The sequence below is a fragment of the Lemur catta genome, chromosome 1, assembly GCF_020740605.2.
Source record: "Lemur catta isolate mLemCat1 chromosome 1, mLemCat1.pri, whole genome shotgun sequence".
Classification (NCBI taxonomy): Eukaryota; Metazoa; Chordata; class Mammalia; order Primates; family Lemuridae; genus Lemur; species Lemur catta.
This window is the reverse complement of record NC_059128.1, coordinates 207432270-207455950: the sequence shown is the minus strand read 5'-3', so window position 1 is coordinate 207455950 and position 23681 is coordinate 207432270. Positions and strand designations below refer to the sequence as shown.

At 35.9% G+C, this 23681-nt stretch overlaps 1 long non-coding RNA gene across 1 annotated transcript in view; it reads right to left on the bottom strand.

Annotated features, from left to right (window-relative positions):
• LOC123641781 overlaps window positions 1–23446 on the bottom strand; it is a 176423-nt gene extending 152977 nt beyond the window's left edge. The window contains exon 1 of the long non-coding RNA XR_006736346.1: window positions 23251–23446. This is a non-coding gene — a long non-coding RNA (uncharacterized LOC123641781). The remainder of the gene's footprint in view (window positions 1–23250) is intronic.
• Window positions 23447–23681: the final 235 nt, after the last annotated feature.

Genomic DNA, 23681 nt, shown 5'->3' with positions numbered 1-23681 from the left:
GATTTTGTCACCTCTTGTTCATGGTATCTTGTTTCCACAGGTATTATTTGATTTTTTTTTACTGTGAGCTCATGGTTATTGGAGATTCAATATATGGGAATTATTTGGATCTGGATTTTAAGTGGGTAACTACAGAGATTTGTGTTTGCTTGTCCTAGACACCTGGGCATAGCTCATTTAGTACCCCTTTAAACCTAATTATTGGCTTTAGATTTTCAACCCACCCAGATAGTAAGTTTTCTTACTGCAAATCTAGGTGAGAACTCACTCATGACAGAATACTCAAGACATATTTTTATCTTCTTCCTACCACCATCAGGACTTGAAAGAGGCCACTTTTTCTTGCTTCCCCTAGGAAGGCAATTTTTTTTAAAGCCCTTACTCTGCTACTATAAACTTTTGGCGGTATTAGCTTTATGTCAGAAGTCTTCTAGTTAAATCCCCCTCCTTAAGTAGGTCCTATGTTTTACCTCTTGTTACTAGTGTGAAAATTGAAACTCAAACTCATTGGTATTGAACTAGCTTCAGGTGCATGTGTGAACACACTTCAGTGTGTTCTTCTTGCCACTCTATATTCCTACTTTCACTTAGTATTTGACCACTCTGGAATCTTCTTTCCAGCTCATCAACACCTTTAAAAAGATTCTTTATATATTTTATATAGCATTTATCCAGGTTTTTTTTAAGCAGGACAGTTTCTAGCTGGCCACAGTGTTAGATATGGAAGGTATAATAACTTTCCACCAACTGGGAGATTAAATCCATCCTTCAACACTTTAAAACCAATCATATGCTTCTCTTCCTTGATTCTTGCTACCTGAAATGTTTTTATCTAAATATATTAATATCAAAATATGTTAAGACAGGTATCACTTCTCCCCAGTTTTTGTTACTGGGAATCCCATAGTGACTTTTTTATTCATTCAGTGTCTGAACACTTTGATGTTGCCCAAATTCAAATAAACTTTGAACCTCCGGAATAAAGGCTTACAGAAAGTTTTGTTGCCATTTTAGCTTTTAATTACTTTAACAAATTTAGCCCTCTTCAGAATTAATATCAAGCTAATAGATGTCTAACATTGATGCTGATCTTCCTAGGCCAAGGGTTTCTAAAATGAGATGTTTATACCTTTCCAGGTACAAAAAATGATCCACTGAAGCACAGGAAGAAATTATTAGAACTTTCATTAACAAATATTCTTATCTTAAAAGTAAAAAGGAATTAACAATTACAAGTGTTTAATACAGGAATTCAAATTCACACTTGCGTTCTTATTTGGTCTGCATGTCCTGAGGGAAGAGAAGACAAAACCCATAGTGTGAAGTAATTGAGATTGGTACCTTCTCCTTCCTCTTTTGGCAAACTGCAACTTACTGCAGTGTGTATGATGTGTATGCCTAGTTCAGTGTATTTCCAGATATATTTTCTAGTCTGAGCTAATCCTTTCAAAATGGACATATGGCTTTTAAATTTTTTCTGCAAAGATGCTGTGAATCAAAGAGAACATTAATTATGCAAACATATAAACAACAAGAAAATGGCAGAGATGATACTTCTCCCATTCTTTTTTTTTCTTCTTTTCTTTTTTTTTTATTTCAGCTTATTATGGGGGTACAAAAGTTCAGGTTATACATATTGCACTTCTCCCATTCTTAATATAAACTCTTTTTGACCACATTAGAAAAATTAATGATTTTATCATATCTAACAAGACATTGTTTCTTTCCAAAAAAAATTATCATGAAGTTTCCTCGAAATATGAATTTACAGCTACTATTATTAAAAAATAAGCTTGCCCTAAATGTATATTTTGTCCTGAGATATTAGCTAATGATAGCTGCATATGTATATTATGTACAATAAATAAATATAATTTTATTGGAGATACTTGCTTGTTATTAAAACCTACTACCTTGGTACCCCCTCAAAAGATTTTGCTTTCATGTAATTATTTTCTCTCTGATCATTGTAACTAATATAGGTACTATGTTTTAGATAATTCACTCATCCCTTTAAATGATTCATTTGGACAAGATTCATTCCGTGTCCATATGTAGCAAGCAATACTTCCTTTCCACTTTCAATTGTTTGACTAGCTCCACTTTATTTTCAAACCTTCTCATTCTACTTCATCTTATAAACACTTCCCACGATCTCATAGCTTTTGCATTTAGGTGTATATGACGGGGTAAATAATTCCGGTAAAACATCTCAAAGTTATGCACAAACATTGTGAATCATAGACTAAGGTAAAGTATCCTGCTTTCACATGACTATTAATTTCATAAGAGTTGAAATCCCCACATCTGAAGTACAGCCTGGTTCTTGTCTGTGAATGTTTTTAGATTGGAAATTCTTAAGCAAAGTACTTTATACATCTCCGAATACCTCTGAGTGTCTGTGAAAAAATTACATTGGTAGATACTCTGTCCCCACCATAGCCAAACCTAATTGCTGAAATTCTTCTTAGCTTATAAAGAGTAGCTACTCCCTACCTTTCTAGCCTCTGTGAGGAAAGCAGAAAAGTCAGTATAAAACTAGCCAGAATCAGAGCCAGAAAGATGTCCCTGTCAGCTGCCTTTCCCCCCCTTTTGTGATTATTAGTACAATGTAAATTACTGCTGGGTTTCAAGAGAGCAAGGATTATTTATTTCAGACCAACAAATTTATCTCATTATCTCTTGAATCTTATCACCATTATTACCGATTCCACTCTATGCATCACATTGTGTTGTCTTGCTCCGAAGTCCTAAAACCTCTTTGTCTATTGATTGATTGCTTAATACAATATCCTAATATATTACATGCAAAAGAAAATACACACAGAAAATAAAGAATAGAGTTAAAAATAAACTAAAAATGAAACCATCACTACTTAATCACTTTGAATGTCCCTTGGGTGCACAGAGCTCACTTTAGGAGTCACTTGTAGAGCTCTAAAGACTCAGAGTGAATTTTCTTACCTTTTTTGCTTTTTTCACTGACTGAGGGGTAAACAACCATAAGCAACAGACACAAGTCAAATGAATTAAGAGGAGCTTGTACAGAACATCGGGGGATGGTGCATGGGGGCAGAGTACATGGCGTCAAACCGAAGAATAATCCCAAATCTCCCCAGAAGTGGACCCTGGAGGATATCTATTCTAATCACCTGTCTGCTTCTTAATTACCTCCACCAGATGCTTTTCAAGTATTTTCCTAAGGGTTTAGCATCATGAAGCCAAAAGCACTTTTTTTATAGGCCTGCTGTAATTACTAATGTTGTGCTTTTCTATAAGGTCTCTATGATTCTGATCAAGCTAATGGGCTGTAATACAGGAAAAGTACAACAGCCCATAATACATCACAATGATTAATTAATATTTATTGAATGCCCACTGGGTCCATAAAACTACTGAAAGCATAATGATTATTAAAATTCTGACTATGAGAGAAAGCAATGGCAAGAGGGAAGAGAACCATACAGAAGAGGCACTCAGAGCATAACGAAGAAACTATTTTCTGTAGATGTCTCCTTTGTAACTGCTGTATCTGCTGTTCACTGGCGTATATGCCTCATCGTCACCACGCATGGGCAAATAACAGCATGTGATTTAAAATCACCTGATGAGCACCAGCGTGTGTTTCCATGTCACTGTTTCCTCCTCTACCTTCTCCTTCTCTTCTTTCACTTCTTTTCTTCGTGTTCTTCTTTTGTTTATCTTCTGAATGGGTGTTTCTCATATTCTTCTAAACATACATAAAACCTCTTACTTGGTTCTCTTACCCCCCAAAAAGACAACTTCATAATAGACACAAAGTGAAGATTGGGAGGACATGAGTGGATCCTCATTAAAATGACATTAAAGGATCATTCTAACAAGGTGTTCATCACTTCACCATTCAAATATTTTAAAATATTTTAAGCCTCTTGCATTTCGGTGACCAGTAAGATCTTGGTATGTGATAATTGCCAGAGCTATCCCCCTAGCTACTTTCACCATATTTTATGTGGCCATTGTAGGCCACAAGGCTTCTTTAGGTACAAATTGCTGAACAATTACTGATGAGAGAAAGGTCATAATAATAGGTTACAGAAGTCTGGCTGGCTTTGAAACCATTTAGATGGACTATTTTGTCCTATTGTTATAAAGATGAGAAGGAAGTAGTTTAGGGTAGTTAGAGAAAAGCAAACAAAAGAAAGGCGAGCAGAGCTATATAACTTCTACTTTCACTTCCTGCCTACTCCATTACTTCTAGCATTATGGGAGAAATAACATGATTGGAATGACCTAAAGGTTAGGGGGTGGGCAAGGTTTACCTGATAGAAAGTAGATTGAATACTGTTGGCTAAACCTTTCTGAAAGTGAAAAGTAGTAACATTTAACAAAATACCAAGCTGACATAAGGAGTGGGAAAAGACTCGAATCACATTTAGTCATTGTTTTTTTTCTTCTTCCTAAGTGTGGATCTTTTATTAAGAAAGAAAGATGAAACTGAGATTGGCAGAATAGGGGGAAAGAAAGGGTAAGCAGGAGCTGGTGGAGAGACAGAAGGAATTGTTTGCTTGAAAACCAAATGTCTCTTATGACACTTCTGCAGCCATAGTCGCTCCAAGTGTTATATCAAGAAATCGATAAGATTCTAAGTTGTATTTGATCAATAAATATTTCTTGAGCATTTATTCTGTGTCAAAAATGACTTTACAAAGCCCAAATATCATTCCTTTTAGCACATAAGACTTATTCATCTGAGAACTATGGATCTTTAAAAGGTCTATATAAACGGTATCTGATCTAAGTAAACTTAAAAGGTCTGAACTGACACTAGTTATAGTTCCTTAAAATAAGCAGATTGGTGACAATAAAGAAAAACTTTTTTAAGCAGAAATGTACATGCCTACACACAAATTTACACAGAACACTAGAAAGATAAATGTGATGTGACCAACAGCAAAAATAGCCTCTTTACTATTTGCTAGATATTAATGATATTAATTAAATTACCTTTCCCACAAACTATACCTTTTACTTAAAAAACAAATTCATAAGATAATAGGAATATTAACAAGCTTTGAAACTGAAGTTGATGGTTAGAGTAATCTATCCATGAATTTGAACTTCAAGGACATTATTTCCTTCCCACAGGTATAAGGAGAATCAGCATTCAGAACCATGGTCTCAAGCGGTCAAGTTGGTCAATACCTGGTACGAGGGAAATGTTGAAGGGATTGGGGCAAGGACAATGGCTCCTTCTCAGAAAAGATGAGCTGTTTCTGAAGCCCAGCTAGAAATCAGAATGCCAATTTAAACAAAAATACTCTCAAGTTTTCTGCCAATAATGGATTTTATTTTCATATTCCTACAAATAACAGATCTTTTTTAGACAGCTAAGTTGAAGTTTTAGTTTTCTATTATCTTTAAAATTTTCTGCCCAATATAGTGAAAACTACAAAACAGATCAAATCAATTCAGAACTTCTTTATTTTGTTTTGTTTTGTTTTTGAATATTTTTACTTTTTGATTTTACTGCAATTATAATGTAACATTTTGGTTTTTACAAAATAAAAAAAAAAAGAGCTAAGCAGCAAAAAACAAACAAACAAACAAAAATTCAGAACTCTTTTCTGTTCTCATGTGATTTCTGGTACTCTTCTCTAACCAAATATTTTCGTAAGTTTTAGATAAGCAATTTAACTTTGGGTATTTACTGACTCATGGCAATTCTTTTTTACATATCACCTGGTACACTTCAAAATTGAGCCTGCTTTTCAATAGAGAGGGGTAGTAAGTATCTTAGAGAACAACAGACAGAAGGGAAACATTTATATAGCTAACATTTTTTAAAAAGGTTTTTAGGAACAAAATAAGTATCTGATCTGAACAAGTAAATGGAAAAGGTCATGGTTTTTTCAGTTTAAAAAGTACTGGGAACAATCAAGCACTGGGTAGAATCCTGACTTTCCCAAACAAACGGTACTATTGATAAACCAAAGGAGGGCATGTCTCCCTATGTAGAGGTATTTCAGCTAATAGATGGAGAAAGAATAAGAGAATTAGAATATTCATTTTGCAATCTTTAATTAATTAACAAATCTAAGCAATGTGCATCAATTCCTGTTAACATCACAGAAAGAGAGGCAACTAGATAGTGTATACCTCCTGAGGGAAGCACATAGCACTCTCTCTGAAGTTTACTTGCTACAAAAATCTAAACTGAATCGTTTCAAGCCTCTAGATCCAACTACCAATTTATAGCAAACGCAGAGGACAGAAGAACCCCAGGGACACAATCAGCAAAATTCTGAATGTGGGAAACTCTACAGGACAAACAGCCTGGTTTGCTCAACAAAAAAATGCAAGGGAGGTCAAAAAAATAAAAAGAATAGAAAGGGAACCTATAGATTAAAAGAGACTTAAAAGGTATGTCAACCAATCACAATGTGTGGACATTATTTTTAATTCCTGATTAAATATGAAACTATTTTTAAATATTATGAGACATTTGAAAATTTGAACACAATGGATATTTGATCATATTAAAAATTATTGTCATTTTTTAGAGGGATAATGGCATGTAGTTAGGGTTTCATAAAAGTCTTTATCTTTTAGAGATATTTACAGATGAAATAATATGACGTACGAGGTATGTTTTGAAATAATCTGGGAAGATTGAAGTGGGTAGGGCTAAAATGAAATAATATTAGTTTATGAATTAATAATTATTAAAATTGGGTGATGGATACAGGAATTTATTATACTACTGTGCCTACTTCTGTATGTGTGTGTGCATATGTATATGTGTATGTGTATATATACATTATATATATATGATTCTCCTGCCTCAGCCTCCAGAGTAGGTAGGACTATAGGCACATATCACCATACCCATCAAATTTTAAAACATTTTTTTGTAGAAATGGGATCTTGCTAAGCTGCCCAGGCTGGTCTCAAACTTCTGGCCTCAAGTGATCCTCCTACCTTGGCTTCACAAACTGGTACAGGGGTAAGCCATGCACCCAGCCTTATATTCATATTTTAAAGATGTATGTATTAAGTATAAAAGTGGATTGTTTCCTATTGCCAAGGCTGACTGAATTATGTGTACAGGCTATAGCTATGGCCACTACTGTCTTTGGAGTCCTAGAATTGCTCCCTTCCTTGCCCCTTCAGGTTTAGGGGTGATAAGGGCTCCCTATTGTTGCTAGTGGAAAAATCTTCACCATCCCTTGTTGGTTTCCCTGCACTTGGTCCACACCTTTGTGAAGAATCCCTTCATTACGCTCTCCTTAATCACCCTGTTTGAGTGAACCTTCTGTTTCCTTTCGGGAGTCTATGTGACAAATCAGGCAAGAGAACCATGGAGAAGTGAAGCACTCCTAAAACTAGGTTGGACATGGTCATAAGCTCCCTAACTTACTGCTGTAAGTTGCCATGATTTTGTAGCAGACTGTGAGGGGAAATATGACTATAATAGAGATGAAGCATACACATTCCCAATTTTTTTAGTGCCATTAGAATTCTATTCATAATTAGTGTAGTAATTTTCATTCATGTGAACAAGAATGGACAAATTGAAGATGGTGCATTCCTCATCCAGATATTTGATTTCATTTCTGGTTTGTTAAATCTCCATTGAATGTATGAGGACCAGCCCTATAAAAGGATTAGTAGAATCTGGGGCTAATTCCATAAAATTAATCTAATCTATGCTCCATGTCTGACATTCCGGATGATTTAACTACTCCTTTTCTCTACATATCTTTTAAATGGAAATAACTTTATCTGAGTCTTGATTAAATTAAGTAATAATTTAAAAGTTTGCCCTTTTTTCCTTCTCCAAGAGCACAAGATAATTATTATTGTGGGTTTAAATAAATAAGTTCTAATAATAATTTTTTTAAACTCTGTAATTTCAGTACTATCTTTTTATTGCTTGACATTGGACTTTTGTCATGATGGCTGGGCCTTGGGCCCAGAGAGAAGGCATTCATTTGAAAATAGAACACTGGATTTAAAAGATCCTTAATGCTATTCATTTCTACTTTATTGTTAGACAGTTGAATCAGCTTCTCCTTCCTTATTTTTGCCTGTCCTCAGGGAAAAAAAATCATTTCATTAGTTTCATTTATTTTCCAGTGTAGTAATTTTGATGAAGCAGTTACCCTCCAGTTATTCTCCAGCTGCCACTAACTTTGGGTTATTTTCTGCTGCCACCAAGAATCAAAAAGTATGTGTGAGTGGAAGGTGGAGGGGTCGGGGGTATGGAGAGACTAGATGGTGAGACATCTGGTTCTCTGCCAAAAGCCACACCCAAGGCATGCTCCCTCCAGCATGCTGCTGTGATACAAGCCACAACATGGCCAACAGTCCATTCCAGAGAACCAATAGCTGGGCACAAGAGTGAGCACTGAGTGTGGCCTTGGAAGACACAGTCTGCACAGAGGCCCATCCCACATTTAACTTTATAATCTTGAGCAAGTCATTTAACTCCACTGAGTCTTGGTCTCCTCAAACCTGAGTCAAAGAGAATATACAGCTCTGCTCAGCAGACCTCAAAAAACTCTGGTGAGACTCAAATGAAATATCGAGCAATCTCATTCTCTAAATTAAACTCAATGTATTGCTATCACGATTTCTGCAGTTTTATTTGGAAATTCCAAATGGAAATTACCTGCCATCCAACATTCTGGACTCTTATTTGAAGGATGATTCCAGACCCAGACAATCAGTCAGCAGTCAGTCTTTGTCTTTCTTTCCTTCTCCCCCCACCAAACACATATACACACATACACACATACACACACATCCATACACACACACACACACACACACACACACACACACACACAAACACACACACCCCATTTCCCTAGAATAAAGTGGATACTTTTTCCTTACTTTCCTAAAGGACTGTTCCTTCAGCTTCAGGCCACACTTACTTGCCCTCCAGTCTCCTGAAACATCATCTCAACTGTGGCCCCTAACTCCAACAGCAGAAATCCCCCACTTGGGCCCTTTGAGCTGATCCTCTGGTCTCAATCACCACCCACCTCTGAGGTTTTCCACTCTGGGCATCCCTGAAAAGCCCCAGTCTTTAAAATCTGGCCCCTCTCCCAGAGAATCACGTAAGTGATATAGAAGTTCTGTTCCCCTGGAGAAGTCCCACTGTCCGCCTCTTGCCGAGACCAACTTCCTTCCTACATCTCTAACCCATATGTCTTCTTTAAAGACATAAGCTGAACATTAGCACATCTGTATCTGATTAAAACTCCATTTTTCTCTGGCTCAAGTTTCCCTGAACACACCCAGACACCACAATGATTTTTATAGTTTGCTGCAAACAAATACCCATAGTAACATTACCCATTTGCTCTCATCTTCCGTCCACTGAGGCAGCCCTTCGGATTTCTTATTTACAAAACTATCAAGTGTTAAAATCAGGGAGGGTTGTGCTTTCCTCAGAAATTGTTCTGTTTTGATTGACAGGCATGAATTCATTTTAGTGGCAATAAATGTAGACCAAATTTTCTCCCAAGCCCCATGTAATGGGCTGAATTGCATTTTCTCCAAAATTCGTATGTTGAAGCCCTAATGCTCAGTACCTCAGAATGTGGCTGTATTTGAAGATAGGACTTTTAAAAGGTAATTAACTTTATTCAACAATACATTAAAAAGATCATTCACCATGACCAAATGGAATTCATTCCAGGGGTGCAAGGATTGGTCAACATCATAAACCAATAAATGTTGATACATGACATCAAAAAAATCAAGAATAAAAAATATGATCATTTCAATAGATGATGAAAAAGTATTCAATAAAATTCAACATCTCAGCCAGGCATAGTGGTTCATGCCTATAATCCAAGTATTTTAGGAGGCTGAGGCAGGGGGATCACTTGGGGCCAGGAATGAGACCAGCCTGAGCAACACTGTGAGACCCCCATCTCAAGAAAAAATAATAAAAATAATCAGCTGGGTGTGATGGTGCATGCCTGTAGTCCTAGCTACTCAGGAGGCTGAAGCAGGAGGATTGCTTGATCCCAGAAGTTCAAGGCTACAGTGAGCTATAATCATGCCATTGTACTCCAGCCTGGGTGACAGAGCAAGACTCTGTCCCAAGAAAGGAAAAATTCAACATCCCTTCATGATAAAAAAAAAAAAAAAACTCAAGAAATTAGGTATAGAAGGAATATGTACACTTCAACATGATAAAAGCCATATATGACAAGCCCACAGCTAATATACTGAATGGGGAAACATTGAAAGCCTTTCCTCTAAGATCTGGACAAAACAAGGATGTCTACTTTCACCACTTCTATTAAACATAATGCTGAAAGTTCTAGCCAGAGCAATTAGGCAAGAGAAAGAAATAAAGGGCATCTAAACAAGAAAGGAAGGAGTCAAATTATTCTTGTGTGACATGATCTTATATTTATTTATTTTTTATTTATTTATTTAATTTTTTTTTTGAGACAGAGTCTCGCTTTGTTGCCCGGGCTACAGTGAGTGCCGTGGCGTCAGCCTAGCTCACAGCAACCTCAAACTCCTGGGCTTACGCGATCCTCCTGCCTCAGCCTCCCGGGTAGCTGGGACTACAGGCATGTGCCACCATGCCCGGCTAATTTTTTTTTTCTATATATATTTTTTAGCTGGCCAGAGAATTTTTTTCTATTTTTTTTAGTAGAGACGGGGTCTTGCTCTTGCTCAGGCTGGTCTCAAACTCCTGACCTCGAGCGATCCACCCGCCTCGGCCTCCCAGAGTGCTAGGATTACAGGCGTGAGCCACCGCGCCTGGCCTAATGATCTTATATTTAGAAAAACCTAAAGACTCCACCAAAAAATTCTTAGAACTGATAAACAAATTTAGTAAAGTGGCAGGATACAAACATCAGTAGCATTTCTATACAATTACAGCAATCAATCTGAAAAAGAAATGAAGAAAGCAATCCCCTTTACAATAGCTACAAAAAAAAAATATGGGAATAAATTCAACCAAAGAAATGAAAGATCTCCATAAGAAAAACTATAAAATACTGCTGAAAGAAATTGGAGAGGACACCAAAAAATGGAAAGATATTCCATGCTAATGGATCAGAAGGATTAAAATTGTTAAAATGTCTAAATTGCTGAAAGTTATCTATAAATTCAGTATAGTCTCTATCAAAATACCAATGACATTTTTCACAGAAATAGAAAAAACAATTCTAAAATTTGTATGGAATCACAAAATTACCTGAATAGCCAATGAAATCCTGAACAAAAAGAAGAAAGCTGGAAGAATCACACTTCTTCCAGCTTTTAAATTAAATTTTAAATTAAATTGCAGAGCTATAGTAACCAAAACAGCATGGTGCTGGCATTAAAAACAGACACATAGACCAATGAAACAAAAGAGAAAGCCCAGATATAAATCCATGTACTTACAGCCAACTTATTTTTGACAAAGGCATCAAGAACATACGTTGGGGAAAGGACCATCTCTTTAAACAAATGATGCTGGTAAAACTGGATATCCACATGCAGAAGAATGAAACTAGATCCCCATCTTTTGCCATATATAAAAATCAACTCAAAATGGATTAAAGACTTACGTATAAGACCTGAAAGTATGAAACTACTAGAAGAAAACATTGGGGAAACACTACAGACATTGGTCTGGGCAAAGATTTTTTGGATAAGACCTCAAAAGCACAAGCAACTTATGTAAAAATAGACAAATGAAATCAGCATCAAGCTAAAAAGCTTCTGCACAGCAAAGGAAACAATTAACAAAGTGAAGAGACAGCCTACAGAATGAGAGGAAATATTTGCAAGCCATCCATCTGACAGGGATTAATAACCAGAATATGTAAGGAATTCAATAAACTCTATAGCAAAAGAAGCAAATAATCTAATTTTAAAATGGGCAAAGTACCTGAATAGACATTTATCAAAAGAGGACATACAAATAGTCAACAGGTATGTAAAAAAATGCTCAGCATCACTAATCATCAGGGAAATGCAAATCAAAGTAACAATGAGATATCATCTCACTATAGTTAGAAAGACTATTATTAAAAAGACAAAAAACAACAGATGCTGGGGAGGATGCGGAGAAAAGGGAATGCTTATACACTGTTAGTGGGAATATAAAGTAGCTCAGCCACTATGGAGAATAGTGTCGAGGTTCCTCAAAAAACTAAAATTAGAACTATGAGATGATCCATCAATCCACTGCTGGGTACATATCCAAAACAAAGGAAATTAGTATATTGAAGAGATATCTATACTCTCATGTTTATTGCAGCAATATTCACAATAGCACAGCTATGGAATCAACCTAAGTGTCCCTCAGTGGATGAATGGATAAAGAAAATGTGGTATGTATACACAATGGAATATTATTCAGCCATTTTGCAGCAAAATTAATGGACCTGGCAGGCATTATGTATAGTGAAATAAGCCAGGCACAGAAAGACAATTATTGCATATTCTCATTCATATGTGGGAACTAAAAATGTGGATCTCATGGAGGTAGAGAGAATGATGGGTAGAATGGTGGTTACCAGATGTGGGGAAGGGGAAGGATGAAGAGAAGTTGGTTAATGGCATGAAAATACAGTTAGACAGAGGAATAAGTTCTATTATTCAATAATACAATAGGGAAATAATAGTTAATACTAATTTATTGCATATTTCAAAATAACAAGATGAGAAGAATTATAACTTTCCCAATACAAAGAAAAGATAAACCTGTGAGGTGATGGATATTCAAATTACCCTGATTTGATCTTTACATATTATATACATATATCAAAACATTACATGTACCTCTATGATATATCAATAAAATAAATAAATTTTAAAAGAGGTAATTAAGCTAAAAGGAGACCATTAGTGTGGCCCTAATCCACTCTGACTGGTGTACTTAGAAGAGGGGATTAGGACATGGGGGGTGGGCGGGGAGACACCAGGATGTACATGCACAGAGAAAAGACCACATAAGAGGCAGCAAGAGGGAAACCATCTGCAAGCCACGGAGAGGCCTCAGAGGAACCAGCCCTGACAGCACCTTGATCTTAGGCTTTCAGCCTCCAGAACTGTGAGAAAATAAATTTCTGTTGTTTAAGCCACCCAGTCTGCAACAGCCCTAGCAAACCAATACAAATTTGGGGACTGAGAAGTGGGATGCTACTTAACAATTACCTAAAAATGTTGAAGTAGCTTTGGAACTGGATAGTGGGTAGAGGCTGAAAGAGTTTAAAGGTGAATATTAGAAGAAACCTAGGTTGCCTTTCAAAGACAATTAGTAAAAATATGGACATTAAAGGTGATTCTGTTGAGGTCTCAGACAGAAATGGGGAACATGTTATTGGACACTGGAGGAAAGGCAGTGCTTATTATAAAGTGACAAAGAACTTAGCTGAATTGTGTCCTGGTGTTTTGGGGAAGGTGGAAATTGTGAGTGATGAACTTGGATATTCAGATGAAGGGAGTTCTAAGCAAAGTGTTGAGGTGTAGTCTGTGAGAAGGACATGAATTCAAGGCGGGGTAGAGGGCAGGAGTGGAATATTATAAAGTAAATGTGTCCCCTCAAAACTCTTATGTTGACGTCCTAATCCTTGATGAGATAGTATTAGGAGGTGGGTCCTTTGGGAGGTAGTTAGGTCATGTGGGTACAGCCTTCACGAAGGGAATTATTGCCCTTGTAGAGGAGACCTCAGAGAGCTCATTGCCCTCTTTCAGCTATGAGAGGATACAAGAAGTCAGCACTCTGCAGCCTGGAAGAGAGCTCTCGCCAGAACCCTACCCTGCTGGCACCCTGTTTGCTGACTTCCATAACTGTGAGAACAAATTTTTTGTTGTTTATAAGCCACCCAGCCTATGGTACTTTGCTATAGCAGCCTAAACAAATTAAGACTCCTGGCCTGATTCCTGTTTTGTGTTGTTGATATGTCCATATCTTTGTTTTATTCTATTCCTTCTTACTTACACTTAATTTAACTTACTGCATTCTATATACTTTTGTAAGCCAATTAATATTCTTTGGAATAAGAAGACTATAATCAAACCATAAACAAACTAGCCTGCGGACACTATCATTCTTTTCTCTAGTTTTTGGTCTTTACTACAATGAATAGATGATGTCTCTAACTTTAGTATATATGAAGTAGGTGTGTGGGACTTTTTGCTAAGGTTTTCTTATAAGATGGATTTGTACTCTCTCTACCAAATTTCCTACTGGCATCTACACATGACCCTGTTATTCCTTCTATTGCTATTCTTACTGGTTTGTTTTCAGTAAAATATTAACATTTGGTGCCAGACTGATTAATATTTTAAAGAACCTGAAGACCTAGCGTCTAATTGCCATTATTCATAGGAAGATGAAATTAGTGTTGTTTCTTAAGAAATATTGGGTGTCAGTGCTGTAAGACTCACAAAGGAAATGAGAAGATCATTTCAGTAAGAGAAATAAGAAAAAAGAAAGGTATAGAGAGATAAAGGCTTTTGGAGATCATTGGTGAAGAAATGAAGTTCATAGGCCCTATGTGTACAGTGAAAGGCTGTGAGCTCTGCAGTCACAGAGGGTACACCCACTGGCATCTGTCTTACAGACAAAGTCTGGCTGCCAGTACTGGCTGATGCAAGCTGCCTCATGTCAGCATTTGTGAATAGTGCACAGATAATGGGTTGTTACACAAATTTGTTTCCAAGATGCATACAGAGTGATATAAAAAGTCCTCCTTTGAGCATCACCTGTTGTTTGTTAATAACAATCCAGCCATTAGTATGTTCTGCAAAAATTATTACAAAACATATAGTGTAAAAAATATATCCTTCTTTTAAAAATATTATTGGCTCACAGAGATATCCTGACAAAGTTGTTCTTGGGTTAAAAAGGGCAGGTTTCCTACTGTTATAAACTCCAAAGTAATTAAACCAGATGTGATTTTTAAATGAGGCAATGAGACAGGGTAGCCACACCCAAATATGTTTTGTGAAGGTGCTTTCTTTTTCCAGTATATCTCTAGAATTTTCAATCTCATTGTATGTGATAATTCCTACCTGACTATATTATACTAAACCATGTTCTTTTCTTGACTCCAGCTGTGGTAATGGGAAATAAACAAGGCTGATATTTACAACTCCATTTTCTTACTTCCTGAAATATTCTGCGATTTTGTTCCCTGATTGGATTCACACAATTACTGGTTTGCTATTTTCTAAGCTATTGAGCTCAGGTTGCAACTAGATCAGAATTCAACAACCAGGGTTGCTCACTGGAATGATAACTTCCTGTGGCATAATTCTCACATTTTCATCACTGATTTCCAAGAGCAAAGGGCAACCTAATTTTTAGATCTCAGAGCTCACTTACATATGTTTATTACCTATGCGGAAAACTTATTTGGCAAGTAACTACAAGGAAACAGGAGAATATTCATTCACACATGTCTCATCCAAATTGTTCCCTTGGATGTTTTGCTTCTTTCCAAAATGGAAAACAATATGAATCTGCACATATTTAATTCTGAGGCTTTGGTATGATAATTTTAGGCAAAGGGGTAATTTCACACTAATGTGTTTGAACAAATAGTATTATGTCATTCTATGATACACAGAAAACTTTGGTATTAAGTACTATAGATGAGAGTATGTTATGCTATTTGCAAAGATCATTTTTGTCACGTTTGTAGTAAATGGGTACTATTCTTCAAACGTGCTACTTACTTTGGTTTTAAGAGAAATACTTTTGAGAGACTTCTATGTGGCAGGAATTGTGGGACTTGCATATGTATGTCTGTGTATGTGTGTAAGAGTTTTGAGATCACTAAAAGAGTCAATATTGTTGAAATGTATGCATCTCTTCTTTGCCAGTAGGTTCACATTAAAATCTGGGGGAAAAGTAAACTTAAAATTAAAGGCTAAGTTACAAATAGAAATGAAGCCAAGTTGCGATCTCCATGACTCACACAGATTTGTCATATCTTGTTGTTTTGTCCACTAGACCCTGGAGAATATGGTGCACTTTTGTTGGTATTACTAGGCTGGCTTTGTTCAAGGATTCTCAGGAACTGTCCAGCATTCTTTGAAGTACTGAGTAGCATCAGTTCATCTCAAAGATCACTTGTGTCTAGTGGCAAAAGGTCCAGAAGTCAACGTCTGATATATGTAACTTTAAACTTGCAAAAGAAGTGAATTGTATTCATTCTGAGGCTCACCTTGGGGTACATAAATGCTCTGATACGCTCTTGAATCAGTATGATCTTTATAATGTCTTCAGTGACTAGACCGAGAAAACCAGCAAAAATGCTATGGAAAACATTTAATATCTACCCTTTTACTTTATTTAGTGTGCTATAGTGCAATTTCCAAAGTACATTTACTATAATGTCGAGAGTTACCTGATGTATTTAGAATCCTCATCCCTTTTTTAAAACTTCCATGACATGGGTTATTCTTCCCCAATTGTTCTGAGCTTTATCCCCTATTCCTACATGCCTCTAAATTTAAATTTTTTTTTCAAAGTTCAAGCTCAAGACATAAACTTAAATTTTAAGCCATTACTTTCCATAGGTTCAAGATGAGAAAAGCCTGTGTTTATAGTCTTCAGTAAAAACACCACCATCAACAATATTTTGTCACTTACACACAGTAAATTCTCCTAAAACTCAGTATTTCCCCAAATGCAAGAAATTGAAAAGCATAATTTCTGAGTTGGTGGTATTTTCTTCAACTCCCATGTTTTTTTTATTGATACATAATATTTTGCATACTATTGGGCAAATGCATGCATAGGTTGTATAATGATCAAGTCACCGTATTTGGGTATCCATCATCCTGAGTATTTATCATTCCCATATGTTAGGAATATTTCAAATTCTCTCTTCTAGCTACTTTGAAATATATGATACATTATAGCTAACTGTAGTCATCCTACTCTCTATAACGGCCAAAGCGTCCTAGAGGGTAGGTGAGATTGACTAAAGATCAAACACTAGGATTTCTACTTTCTATAATGCTCATAGTTTTGAATTTATTGCTCACTTTGCATTTTCAAAGCTTTTGGTTCAGTTGCCAAAACATGCATTGAAAAAAATAAATCCTTTTTGTAAGTTCCCTTAGGCTTCATTATGAGTCACTCGAAATAGAATCAAATTTCCCTGAGAGTGTATTTTTCCACTGTTATTGGGAGAAATGGGTAAAATAAGAAATTGGGTAAGGGGATCAAAATAACTAAAATTAGTTTTATTAAACCATACATACATTTTTAGAATGCATTTCCAAAAATTTCGATAGAACAATTTTATAAGAAAGAATCCCAATTTTATAAGAAAAAAATGGATCTGGTATATCTTTCACATGCCTTCATAATTTGAAGGTGTTATTAATAGTACTGTTTTCTATGTCAGACTTTCTGCCATCCAAATTTTTTATTTTGTGCTCATTGTAAGATAATGGTGTATCCTAAATGAAGAAAACTTAGAATAATATGCTGTTGCTATTTATCCTAAAAAATTAAGCCTACACTTGTGAGATCTGATAAGGAACTATATGAATAAACAGCACTTTGGGGCAAAAACTGTGATTTATTCATAACTATATCCCTACCCTTAACTTCTAGCCCAGTACCAGACACATAGCAAGTCCTCAGTAGATATTTGTTAATGAATGAATCAGTTTTGTTTTAATTATAACCGTGCAGTAGGCATTGTAACCTAACTATTAGAGCTATCCTTTTAACTTGAGCTACATATACATATATATATTTCTTTCCTCTAAGGTTTTATACAAATTTTGCATTTCTTTGGCGGGTTTAAATTCAAAATTCTAAAACTCATTGGGAAACATTATGGTTTTAAAGGAAGACTTTTCCCTAGGGAATTTTCCCCAGTCTTTACAGTAAAAGTCCTCATCCACATTACCAGACCTCTCGTAAACCTTGACATGGCACTCTCCTGTGTCAGTTTTCATGATTCATCATGAGAACAAGATGAGTGATGTTATATTAAAGGACTTTCTATTATTTCATAACCTTTGAAAGTCATTGGGTCTCAAATATAATAATATTATCCCTGAAATTTTCATTTTTGATCTACTGCACGTTTTATAATTAATCTGCACAGAATGAAAGATAAGCATTAAGATCAAGTAGTTTTGCATAAACAAACTAAGAGTTAAAATAAGATAATCTAACATTTTTCCCTGGATCAACTATAGCCAAATACAAAGTATAGCATTCACAAGGGTCAGGTTGTCAAAGAACAAGATAAATTAACACTAAGAATAGTGAGACAGAATCATGAAAGCTCGAATAATTGTTTTAATAAGGAAAGGCCTTTTGATATTAACAACAAACAAACAAAAACCCTGTTGGGTAACAAAGGCTTTAAGGTTGATTTTTGTTATTTTTACTTTCATGTATTAGATTCCCTGAATAACAAAACTAATATCTTATTAATATGAAACCACTAATGCCATAATGAGTGTTATGAAGTATTAAAATCATTATCCACTGAGATAATGCTAGATAATCACTAAGCTGAGTGAATGCTTCAGCCTGAATCAACAGTGTGTTCAGTACATCCATTTGGGGAGATTGGTCCTGAGTGGTTTTGGCCTATTTTTATAGCATGTTTCCATGACAAAGCTCCAAAATAAGCAGAAATGACCATCTTTATTTTATCTCTTAAGGGAATGATATGGAAAAAATATAAGCATTCACCAATGCTTCATAGTACCAGGAGAAGACTAAAATTCAGTTTGGACAGTTGTTTGGTTTCAGACAATGGGCAATTTATTTATTTATTTTTGTTTTAGACTTGCAGCTGTGTAGAAAATTTAAGGTGAATTCAGAAATTAGATAACACAAATGCAAGCCCACAGAAATTCTGCATGCTACATCCATGTAAAGCATAATTAATGCCTTTTATTATTACTAATGCCATTGATGTCTCTCGACAGACCTTGACATCCCCTTTCAAGTCGGCAGGAGGGTAATGTGAGAGCTTGGTCAACCCTGTCTTACTGGTGCCTCCATCACTCCAGGTGAAAAGATCCTTTGCTCCACTCAGCCCTGTAGATCCAGGAAATCAGCAACTAAGGGACAACTGTAACCTTTGAAGTCAATAGGGACCCAGGAAATTAGCAACTAAAGAACAACTGTGAACTTTGAAGTAAATAAGTTTTGCCTGTATACAAATTTCAGAGGACATCAACTGCTCCCTAACACTGCCTTAACAATTACATATATATGTGTGTGTATATAAAACGTTAATATATGTGTTTTATGTAATGTATATGTTTTATATACAGCATACAAAATATATCTTATATTTAAGTAATGTTATATAAACATATGTACATATGTAATGTTAAAAGTGGTTTAATAAAAAGTAACTTTGTTTCTTATTTCTATATATCAGAAATAATATCATATTTTATATTTAAACACTTAAAAATTTTTAATACATTTGAACTTTTAAAAGAGTACCATAAAAATTTGAAGGCCAACTTCTGCTTTGGGATAATTTATGCTTCTATGAAAATTTGCATGACATTTCTATCTATCTTCCATTCAAAGTCTAAATTTAAGAGTGTGAGATTATAGCAAAAGGAGAATGACGGAATTGAACCAGTTATCTGGAAAAGCTCAGGCCAAAGCTGCTTTTTTTCTCAATTCTCAGAACTTTTTCCATTATTTCATTGAGAAAAACCTGTTTTGTTATAATACATCACTTTTAAAATGTATATAGATGAAAGGTATACATTCTTTAGGTATTCCCTGAATTTCCTTTAGAGAAACCTTACGTCAGACAATATATATTAATCAGAAATTGTTCTTCATTCTCACCATGGATGAGCTACATAAAACAGTCTTGGTCATAAAGCAAATTCCGGAATTATAAACATTTGAGTTTATTTTTCAGTAGAATGTGTTCTCTGAAATTGCTCAGAAATCAAAACTGAGAAGGCTAAGCTCCCTGTTGAATTCTTCCAAGTATTGGATTAACAAGTAAAATGAGAATCACACTTTCAATAACTGTTGAACATGTGGGAACACGTGGATACATCCCCAAGGCTTTGAGTGATGTAGATTTTACCACTTCCTTTTACGGTGTAATTTTGTATTTTTGACATGAGAAAAATAAACCCCTAACAAAAACCATTTGCTTTTAAGCAAATCCAGTCTATTTTCACAGATTTGTGCTGGTCTCTAACATCTGACTTATTATAAACTACAATAACAACTTGGTTAATTTCCACCTCCCTCCAAGATTCTGCTATAAAGCTCACAAATTCTGAAGGCATTTGAATGTATTATGGTACATAATTAGCTGCCAACCTAGATTTAACCAATTGCATATTTTGTATAAACTTGCTGAAAGTACCTATTGTGTTGTCATTTTTTTCTTTTTCTTTTCCTTCTTTCCTTCCTTCCTTTTTCCCTCCCTCCTCCCTCTTTCCCTTCTTTCTTTCCTTTCTTGCCCTCCACTTTTATTTTTTTGCAACACTTAGTAAAAAGTCATTATTACTGTCTAGACTTTTGTTATAATCATCTGCACTTTTCAGAACAAATTTTGAGTTAAAGTTCTGAGCCTCAATAGTATTTACTTTGGTCCCTGTTTTCTTTACTTTCTGGCATTCAGCCCTCATGTGAAAGATTTTAAATAAACTTACAGTTTTCATCCTTTTTTTAATTTGCAAGGTGAGTTTGGATCCATGTGAACCTATTGGATTCAAAAGATTATGGGTAGGAATGTATAAATTTTTTTCGGATGGAGCCTAGCTTACTAGATTGAGGAAAATGGGATTGAGCCCCCTTTCCTGGACGTTTCATTCAAGGAGGAGAAATGGAGGAGAATCTTGCCCAGGGAGCAGATGGCCAATAGGTAATGATGCAGAGAGGCTGAACATGGGAGTCAGCACACCAGAGCTTTTCCACTTGCCTCAGTCACTCTGTGGCTCTAGCAATTTCTCTCAGTTTTGCTCATATTGTTTACTCTGTTAATGTTTTCACATGATCTGGTTTCATTCACATACTGCCATTTAAGCCAATCTCAACACTGGTCAAGAAGCCAGGGAAACTGATGAAGTGGACAAGGTCTTACAGGGGTAGGTGGGATCGACCAAAGAGCAGAGCCACTTGTTCTCATACTGGAGTTTTAAATGGTACTTACATGCTTATTTCATATAAAAGAAAATAGATTTATCTAGATGTTTAGTATGTCCTACACCACCCTTCTCACCTGGGCTGCTGTGTAAATTCCCAGGAACTGTGGTACCATTGTGCTGGATCTCTTGCAATTATGGTGAGCAAGCATTCAGAATTGTCTGATAATTCCAATTTAAAATATTTTATTCAGTATCTCCACAAGTTAATTTATGACCAACAGTTCAAAACACACAGCAAATAAACACATGTTAACTACTTAAATTGAGTAGTACCATAACATGAAAGTACTCTCCTCTCTTGAGAAACAACAGAGGGCATGTTTCTAGTCCCTCTGTGAGGATCCTGCACTTCACTCTACGACAAGTAAGACCAGTAGAATCAAGATGATCACATAGCAATTAGGAGAATCATAAAAGCATATTAGAATTGGATAGACCTGGGTTCAGATCTCTACTTTAAAATTTACCATTGTGTGAATTTGGCCTTGTTACTTACTCTCTGAGCCTTGGTTTGCCAATCTGTTAGTTGGGAATATCTACCTTTGCCTTAGGGTGTTGTTATGGTCATTAAATTTTAAAATGGATATAAGGGACAGTGGCTCAGTCATAGGCAATGCAAACTTACACCTACGATTATTTTGCTGCAATGAAATAATTTCAAATTTATGGAGAACTTAAAAGGTCTATTCAGCAAAGAATATGATAGAGCTTTTCAGGCAGCTTCATGCAATCCCACTGCAAAAATGGAGCCCCTTCCCTACTCTGCTTCCACCCGCTACCATCTTATTCGGGTGAAATATCATCTTATTCAGAAGAAATCAAACGTTTCGACCCCATTTAATCCTCTGCGCTTTCTATGTTAATGCTAACAAAAGTGTCCTCTTTCTAAAAATGAGAACAGTTGAGCCACAGGGAAGAGGTCTGTTGTGGTTGGCAGTCACAGAAGCAATATTCTGTTTTGCTGGGGAGGTTAAATCCTCAATATCCTAATAATCCACGCCCCCCGCTCCCCGTACATACAATCTTGTAGCTAATTCCAACCCCCAGTAGTTACAGGTAGTTACAGACATATCCTATCTAAAACTCTTTATGAATTCAGACCCAGGCCACTGAATCACCCTGCAGCTGAAATCTGGTCCAGGGATGCCTTCCACGCTGAAGCAAAGCCTTCACAGAGTGTTTCAATAGTGGAAGGGCTCACTGTCGTGCTTGTTAGCGTCTTGCTCCAGTACACAGAAAAATTGATTCTTTTAGCAGGTCAAATTATTTTTGTATTTTTCTTTTTTCATGCACGGTAACTCTATTCTTTTACCTGGTCAGTTCCTTTAAGAGAGATTCGGTTAGGGGAGCTGCATCTTATTATCTTCTGCCACCAATGCATGGTGCAAAGACAGTTTAATTCTTAAGGAGAGAATCATTTAAGTGTGACCTATTGTGTTAGTCTGGATGCTTTTCATATCAAGCACTGGGGAGTTAAAGCGGTCTTTAATTTGTCTAAACTACGCTGATAATTTATATTGAACTTAAAAATGCCCACCGCCTTTTCCAATCAGCTCAACTATTCCCAGATATTCTAAGGTGAATTTTAAATAATACAAAATCTTTAGCTGATGTCTCTAAAAGGATGCCTAGACTATTACAATGGCTGATGGGACAATTGTCACATGGCTAAAATGATTATTACAATGCCTCATAGGACAATTGTCACATGGCTAAAATGATTTCCAAATATTGTACACTAGCTGCCTTAAGCACAATCCACCTAATTGGGACTCATAACCTAACTTCAGCATTGGTCTATATTCATACATTAACAGTATTATTGTGGTTGTCCAAATAAACAAAAGCAGTATAATTCCAGAACTATGGCTTATAGGTTTGAGAAATATTAATACTACAGTTTCTGGCTGGACAGATTGTTGTTAAAACAATGAAACACATATAGAAAAAGAGTATTAGAGATATAATTAATAATAGGTGTAGAATCCCTCTGCCAAGAGGCCATAACTAAAATGTAGGAAGGTGAGTAGAAAGACACAATAACAAAAATAACTTATATATGTATATATATATATAGAGAGAGAGAGAGAGAGAGAGAGCACTTACTTTGATAGATGTTTTGTCAACATTATTTTACTGAATCTTCAAGAAGTATATACTATTTTTATTCCTGTTGGAAAATGAGTCTCAGAGAGATTTGAGTTGCCCAAAATTCCAAAGATAGGAAGCAGCAAATCTGAGATTTAGGTCTGTTACCATCAACGCCCACACTTGTAACTATGATGCCGGACTACCAGCTTCTAACAAGTGTGAACTTGGGACTTTATGTGGCTGTAACCCAGGCTTCTGTTTGCAAACACTGGCAGTAGTGGGCTAGACCAAAGGTAGCACATGGCCCTAAGTCATACACCTAATAACCAATAACTATAATGAGGCTTCATCCAGCAAGATCCTAAAGCAATTTATCAGATATGTTTCTTGGCCAAGAAGTACCTTGTCATGTTGTGCTTTACGGTCATTTTCCATAGTGTGTTTCT